At 45.1% G+C, this 8,463-nt stretch overlaps 1 pseudogene; it reads right to left on the reverse strand.

The window, feature by feature from the left end:
* Window positions 1-1,522: 1,522 nt before the first annotated feature.
* On the reverse strand, window positions 1,523-3,274 carry LOC108580416 (annotated as a pseudogene).
* Between the last annotated feature and the right edge of the window lie 5,189 nt (window positions 3,275-8,463).

The raw sequence follows: 8,463 nt of genomic DNA on the forward strand, positions 1-8,463 counted from the left end.
TCAAGTGATCCTCCTGCCTTGTCCTCCCAGAGTGCTGGGATTACAGGCATGAGCTACAATGCTGGTCCAATATATATTTTTTGAAAAACCAACCCTGGATCTTAACATATGAGCAAAGGACAGGAAAAAAAAAACCCACAAATGGAATAAAAATTTTAAAACATGAGAAAAATATTGTAAATCATTAAAAATTAAAATTCAAAATTACCTAGGAAATATATACTTATTAAAACATCAAAAACAGATCATGTGTAATACTCAGTCTCACTGGGAGTGGGATGAGGCCTGTATTCTTATATATTGTTCCCTTCTACTGGTTTCCATCTTCTCTGGTCTTATTCCCCTGGTTCCTTACTCCTGTTCCTGTGTATCACTACCAAGTAAACTACCTGATATGACCTTTGTCTCAGATTCTGCCTGTAAGAGAACCAAGCTATGAGAGTTGGTAACAGTGGTTTTAAAAATCAGCCTCTCAGGATGGGATTTTGGAGTGCAGTGGTGATAGCCTGGGCAGGCAGTAACATCACAGTCACCAAGACTGTCACCTGCACAGGTACAGGTAGAAGGTGACACATTGGGTTATGTGACAACTTTGACACTTGAATGGAGTTGGGGCAATAAAATTACAAAGATTTGGGAACTGGTCAGATTTTGTTAACTCTTTGGAAGTCTTGACAAACAAATGATTCAGGTTAGCTAAGTATCAACTGAGGTATGATGTGAAAGCCAGAGGCCTCTAGCCATTGTAGGGTAGAATGTGGTTAAAATTGGTCCCAGGAGCTGATTATAAGGGTGACAGAACTGCAAAGGACAGCTAACTCATGGCTTCAACAAGTCTTTTTTTTTTTTTTTAAACAAATAGGACTTTTTATGTCCCACTGTTATAAGTCTGAACTTTAAATAGATTCTTGGACTGGTGATTCATATCCATCAGCTCATTCAACTTGAACACCTGTCTCATTCCCAGTGGCTTTTCCAGAACTACTACCTTCACCATGAAGCTCCATGACTTTTCCCAATTCAAACTTGGGCTTCTTCAGCATTTTTAGTCTTCTAACGAAGACATTGTGGAGAGGATAGATAGGCAAGCCTTTTCTGTGTCTTTTCAGCACTGTCTAGAATCAATTTATTCACCAATGCTTTCAAGTCATTTGTCTGCACCTCCCAGGTCATGATTTCCATCATCTTCTTCAGGATTTGGCAGACCTGTTGATGCGGAACATAACAGGTCTTCTATATCTGATTGTTGTGTGTGTGTGTGTGTGTGTTTTAAGTAAAATCAACACAGAACAGGCAAAGCAAGTAACCATTGGTAGCCTTTTTTCTTTTCTTTTTTTTTTTTTTTGAGATGGAGTCTCACTCTGTCAACCAGGTGGAATGCAGTGGTGTGATTTTGGCTCATTGCAACCTCCACCTCCCAGGTTCAAGTGATTCTCCTGCCTCAGCCTCTTGAGTAGCTGAGATGACAGGTGTCCACCACCACACCTGGCTAATGTTTGTATTTTTAGTAGAGATGGGGTTTCACCATGTTGGCCAGGCTGGTCTTGAACTCCCGACATCAGGTGATCCATCTGCCTTGGCATCCCAAAGGGCTGGGATTATAGGCGTGAGCCACTGCCCAGTGGTAGTCTTGACATTGACATGAGCTTCAATCATTGTCTGCTATTTTTTGACCATGGAGCACATTTTGTCATGGGTAAGATCCATGGCATGGAAGTTCGGCAGTTTTTGCCCAAATATCTTCAGTAATCAGCTTACATTTTCCAAATGCAACTTCATTATTCTGCAAATCAGCAAGACTCACTTCAAACACATGACGCTTGAGGCCATTGGATGCAGTTTCAGTTCCTTGAGTCCTGGTGACTAGGGTCTTTCCAATATTTCTTATATGGAACATAGCAGGTGCTTTCACATAATACCAATCTTTCTTAGAAAATGGAACCACTTTCTTCTTGGCTCTCTTTTTGCTGCCTTTGTAAGGCACTTGCTCTTGCCAACCACCATGGTGCTGCTCAGACAGCCCAAAGGGTGGAAATGCCAACAAGTCTTTTATGGTAAAAGTCAGGGCCCTGATAGAAAAAGGGAGACTCTGAGACTTGATTTAGGGATATTTGGATGCATGAATCTGAGACGTAAGCTCTCATGCTTCTCTGAATTCTCTCCCCTTGCAGACCAGAGCAGATGCCCCTTGCCTGGGAACGCTGCTAAAGCTTCACCTGATCTGTACTATTCAAGATGACCCTGCCTCTTTTTATTGTCTTCAGACCAGTTACGAAGATTATGTCTCAGCACAGTCTGAATAGAGAAACACAGCTCCCTGCTCCAAGAGTAAATATCTAACATACCAAAGACATTGCCGGGCTTGGTTAATGTGTCCCAGTAGCAACCAAGGATCACATAGGGATGTAGATCTTAAAGGAATAAGACTGTGTGTGTGGATGGGGGGTGGCAAGTGTGTATTTCTGGTAAGACTAGAATATAAATAAGATGGGATGGAGGGCAATGTATTGATATAGGAGCCCTCTCTCATGACTTGAAGTTTAACATCAGGGAAAAGACACCTAGAACCTGTCCTAATAGACGGCTAGAATAGCTCCTTAAAGTTTCTACTAACAATGGCCTAAAAGAAATGAGGTGAAAATGCTGATATTGCCTCAGCATAGTATTCATGAAGGGTTCAGAAAGTTCAGATATGTGGGAATGTTAGAGTGGATTGATGCAAAACCATAGGAGCCACCACTGTGTTGTATTCCTCAGGAAGGCAGAGAGAGTATTCCTGTCAGTAGAGTAACAAGGGTACAGGTGAGGGAGGCACTGACATCTTTGAGAAGTCTGATGATGGCCATCCTTGATAGGGACCAGGGTTGACAGCAGGAGATGCTGTCATGGAAACAGGCTCCCTATGGGAATCATGCAAACATGCTTGAAAAAATAACTAGGAACAAGTGACAGTTAAGTCCCTGCTCACAAGACATGAAGAAAACAGGAGAGACTCCTAGAGAATTATCTTTGAACACTTGCCTGAAAAACCAAAACAAAGCAAATAAAAAACACCTTTGTGATAAACCTATTTTTGTTTTGAACACTCAACAGAGATCTTTCTGTAGATATTTTATGGGGATGAAGATTTGCCTTTGGTGGTTGTAAATCATCACTATGTTGGGGTTGCTAACACAGGAGTTTATCTTCTTCTTTTTTTTTTTTAGACTGAGTCTTGCTCTGTTGCCCAGGCTGGAGTGCAGTGGTGCAATCTCGGCTCACTGCAACCTCCGCCTTCCAGGTTCAAGCGATTCTCCTGCCTCAGCGTCCCCAGTAGCTGGGACTACAGGCACATGCCACTATGCCCAGCTAATTTTTGTATTTTTAGTAGAGATGGGGTTTTACCATGTTGGCCATGATGGTCTCCATCTCTTGACCTTGCAATCTGCCCACTTTGGCCTCCCAAAGTGCTGGGATTACAGGCGTGAGCCACCGTGCCCCGCCAGGAGTTTATCTTCTCTATGGAGTGAGCCGAATGCCAGTCAGGACCAGGATGAGCATGCTATTCGCAACATTCCTTGTATCCAACATCCTTTGCCATGTCACTCTATAGATGCTCTCACTAAAGTGATGGCCAATTTCCCTACCTTTCGAATCTGGGCTTTGGTATATGGGATGTTAACAACAGCTCCCAAACAGAGGATCACAAAGTACTTGCATGATCCCACTGCCTCTTATGTTTCTCTAGCATGCCATGAGAACACGCCTGGGCCAGCCTGCTGAAGGAGCTGAGCTGAGTCATCCCAGTCACCCAGCTGACAGCCAGCTGACTCTTAGCAGTGAGAGGCACTCCCACAAAGCTGCTCTGCTGGCCACCCCAGACACAAGAGCAAAATAAATGTTTACCATTACATGTCACTGAGGCTTTGTGGTTATTTATTATGTAGGATTATTATGGAAAGAGCTATCTGATAGATACCATGAGGCAGATATGTAAGCATGAAAATTACTTTGAACAGGAAGAAGACATGATTACCTTCAGGAGTCTGTTGACCTTCTCTTTTCTGCAGTTGCACAGTTGGAATCTGGAGAGAAGGAAGAATACTAGTGGTGGAGTTGAACAATAAGAACAACACCACCACCTATAACCAGTAAAGGTAATGGTCTCATCTAACAAAATTCCGCTCCCAACACATGAGCATGAAGTGCCCCGGCTGGGCAGGGAGGGGTTTGCTGCTGTGTGTGGCTGCCTTCCTGGCCTCCTGGCCTCACCAGCTCCCTGTTCCCCATCATCCTTCCTATGCAGTCTCAATTCAACAAATATTTACTGAAGCCCCATGCTGCCTGCTCTCCTGCTGAGGGGGGAGGAAACCTGTTTCAAGAGGAGCCCTAGTACACTTCCTGCCCCCTGGCACCAGTTCTTGCTGAAGAGACATTTACACGAGCGTAGGGAGAGCACTGAACTTGGAGTCTGGTGATCCAGATTCATGTCCCAGCTCAGCCACCCACAAGCCTTGGGCCCCCAGAGAAATTCTATCTCCTGCTCACACCTCAGTTTTCTCCTTTCTAAAACAAAGATAATAATCCCAAGCTCACACATGTGGGAGAGGATTCACGAGAACGGAAAGACACCATAGGAGTCGGAAAGGACTCCCAAGGGACAGGGGTGGGTGCCACCAAGACCAGGCACTAAGATGGCCAGAGGACATTAACTCCTGGCTCTTCAAGGGGGAGAGAGTATGGATGCTCACTCAGGATGTGGAACCACAGAGTTGGAGGCAGCCTAAAATAAGCCTTGCTCCACAGGGAAGAGGGAGACCCAGGCCTGGTGGGGCCTGGCTGCTCCTGCTGGAATTAGACTTTCACGGACTTGGTGTCTGACCCAGCCTGAGCGATGTTTCCTTTGCAGCTCTTGTTGGAAGCTTCCACAAGTAGCACAGCCCATTCCCTGCCACCTGCCAACTCCAACCACAGACAGCTCAATGTAGAATGTCAGAGGGACACAAATAGGGCCTTTTGCCTCAGGCTGTTCCCACCTGGGGTGTAACTGCAGGAGCCTGAGGCTTCCTGGGATTTGGGTTGCTTCTCAGAGCTCAAAAACAGTTACCCATGGATCAAAATCCCCATGTGATCAGAGCATCAATCTACTTCAAAACCAAAGCATCAATCCACTTCGAAACTAGATTTGGGCCAGCTGTAGAGGCTCATACCTGTAATCCCAGCATTTTGGGAGGCTGAAGTATAGTGGCTCACACCTGTAATCCCAGCATTTTGGGAGGCTGAAGTATAGTGGCTCACACCTGTAATCACAGCATTTTGGGAGGCTGAGGTGGGAGGACTGCTTGAGGCCTGGAGTTCAATACCAGCCTGGGCAACATCGTGAGGCTCTGTCTCTACAAGAAATTAAAAAATTAGCCAGGCATAGTGGTGCACACCTGTAGTCCTAGCTACCTGGGAGGTTGAGGTTGCAGTGAGCTGAGATTATGCCACTGACCTCTAGCCTGGGCAACAGAGCAAGATCCTGTCTTAAAAAAAAAAAGAAAGAAAGAAAGAAAAGAAACAAACAAAAAACCAAAACATATTCGGTATCCAGGGCTCTAATCTTGGAGAGACTAGGCTGGAAAAAACCTGTAGTCTCATCTATGACCTGAGGGACGACTGTACTGATAGGAAGGGGATGGGTGGTGTAGAACCCGGATAACAGGGACCAGGAAGCAAGACAAGGCCAGCTTTATCCAGGGCCATGCTAGGGAGGGAGAATCTCATTTGAGGGTGGGCTTTCTGGGGGCCACAGGCTCCTCTAAGCCTGGATGAGACCCCTCAGGTTGGTCCTGAGTTGATGAAATCCCCTTGCTTCCTTCCCTTTCCATGTTGGAAAATGCACACTCATCCCTTGAATTTGCTACTTTTGGCCACATGAGCAGCTTCATCTGGTTCTTCCTGACCCAGAAACTCCACACCTTGTGGGTGTCTTGTGGCAGGGTGCCCGGCCCCTCTCCAGGACGCTCTGCTGAGGTTCCACACTCATCAAACAGCTTCCAGTAATTAATTCAGCCTCAGCACCCCACTCCCCAACTGGAGAGGAGATCCCCTCCTTGGAGGCACAGTTTGCTGACGCCCTAAGTGATGCAATGATTCCTAGGAAGGGTTTGGAGAGGCAGCATTTGACAAGGGGTGGGGCTTAGAAACCCAGCTGGGGCAGAAAACTCTGAGCACCAGCAGAACCGCGCAGACCTGTGACTGGGGTCACACTATAGCAGAAGCAGATCGAGACCCCCTCCCCACATCCTGGTGGACCCTGAAAGGATTTGGAAAAGGCCACATTTCCTGTAAATACCATTTGTATGGACAGCAGTCCTCTGGCAGTCACAGTTAGAGGGACTCCATCCTAGGTTTTTATCCACTCAGATGGGGGACCTAGAAGAGGGTGCCCTTCCCCGCTCTAGCATAAAGATGTCTTTGGGCTCACAGCAGCCCCCTGAGACCTGACCTGGGTGCAGACCTCTCCACTGGCGGCACCAGATCTTTCTTCAGCTCTGCGGGGTGCTCTTTTGCAGTTTCTAACATAGCCGTGGCAGCTAAGCAGACACTTGTCTTAAAATCCTCATTGCAGCTCCTCTTGGGTGCTACTGAGAGCCCTTTGGCAAAGCTCGAGAGCTTGCCCACACTATCAGTGTTCAGCCAGGCCCTGCCCTGTGTATAAACAGGAAATCTTCAAGTTCCAATGTGCACCTTCTTCAAGCAATAAAGGCTCTTAACAAGCTCCACAGTAAAAGACACTGACCCAGAAAAGCAAACTTCCACAGAGGGGAGGCTGCGTTAATGGAGTCGACCAGTCATTAGTGCCAACCCCATGACTTTAATGATTTGCACAGATGACCTGGACGGGAAGAGTAAAAGCAGGCCTTTCAAAGAGCTGCAGAGTGTGGAAATTCAGGAAGTGTAGCCCACTAGCAGGACGTGCCAAGTAATTATGAAGAAGAGAACAAAAGTGGAAAGAAAGAATCACAGGAAAACTCTAGAAGGAGTTGAAAGAAACTAAGTTTTGAAAGAAAAAGTGAGTGAAAGAAAAGAAAAACAAATAACAAAAGAAAAATGTGTTCATCTGTCACAGGGAAGAATGACCTTCCTGCAGATCAGAAGCCAACTGGGTTATTGTTAGTAGGTGATTTCCCAGGGCCGGCACCCAGCAAACAGCTGCAGGGCAAAGGTAAACAGGATGATGGGGGGAAGGATGATACAATTTCATAGGAAGTGCTGTTATTCTTATGTAATATTTACATTAAAATCTCATTTAGGTTCACTGTCTTATTTTCTTGAAAAAAGCTGGCAAATTTTCAGCCTCTTCCCATGAAAGAAATCATACAATGCCCCCTTTAAAATGTCGTATCTGTCACATTTGAAAATCAACCACAAAAAAAGAAAAAATAATGCCCATATAGAAGAAATACCTTTCTGATTTTGAAATAGGGAGTTCCATTCTTTCTAAGGCTGGATTTTCTATCTGATAGTAAATTAGAGACCTTGGGAAGAATATTCACTTTTTTAGGCCACAATAAAAATAGCTATAATAACAACAGTGGTTACTCTTATTTGTGAATACGTTTTAGTGAGAGAGTCAATTCCAAAAAACTAACACAGGGAAGACAGGGAAGAATTCCTTTTTTTTTTTTTTTTTTTTTTTTTTTTTTGAGACGGAGTCTCGCTCTGTCGCCCAGGCTGGAGTGCAGTGGCTGGATCTCAGCTCACTGCAAGCTCCGCCTCCCGGGTTCACGCCATTCTCCTGCCTCAGCCTCCCAAGTAGCTGGGACTACAGGGGCCCACCACCTCGCCCGGCTAGTTTTTTGTGTTTTTTAGTAGAGACGGGGTTTCACCGTGTTAGCCAAGATGGTCTCGATCTCCTGACCTTGTGATCCGCCCGTCTCGGCCTCCCGGGAAGAATTCTTATAAGGCATTTACCATAAACAATATTCTCTTTTCTTTCCCACCCCCCTAACCCTGACTCAAGACTATTCTCAATGGTTTATGTATATTAACTCTTTTAATCCCAACACTAATTGCATAAGGTAGCTATGATTATCATTTCCTCTTTACAGATGCGGAAAAACACAGCACAGAAAGGTTGAGCAACTTGCTCAAGATACACAACTAGTAAGTGCTGAGGCTCAGATTTGAACGCAGCTGTTCTGGTGCCACGGTCCAAGCTTTTCAACAGTAAACTATGCTGCTAGTAAGGACACCCCAAACCACACAGATGAAATTATGTCTAAAAGTAGAGTGTTGACTTTAAATGAATATTTGTGTTAAGTATTAGGTCACAAGCTAGGCTGATAACATGGGGTCCCACTTAAAGTTACTTTCATAGGGTCTCAAATATTTTATCATAAAGCCAAAAGAGTCAATCTTTCCAAGTTGTGTTTTCCCTAAAGTTATCTTCCTTCTAGAGGTGAGAGGGATCCCCAGTGTATACTTCTTCCTTCTAGG

Source organism: Papio anubis, chromosome 5, assembly GCF_008728515.1.
Source record: "Papio anubis isolate 15944 chromosome 5, Panubis1.0, whole genome shotgun sequence".
Lineage (NCBI taxonomy): Eukaryota > Metazoa > Chordata > Mammalia > Primates > Cercopithecidae > Papio > Papio anubis.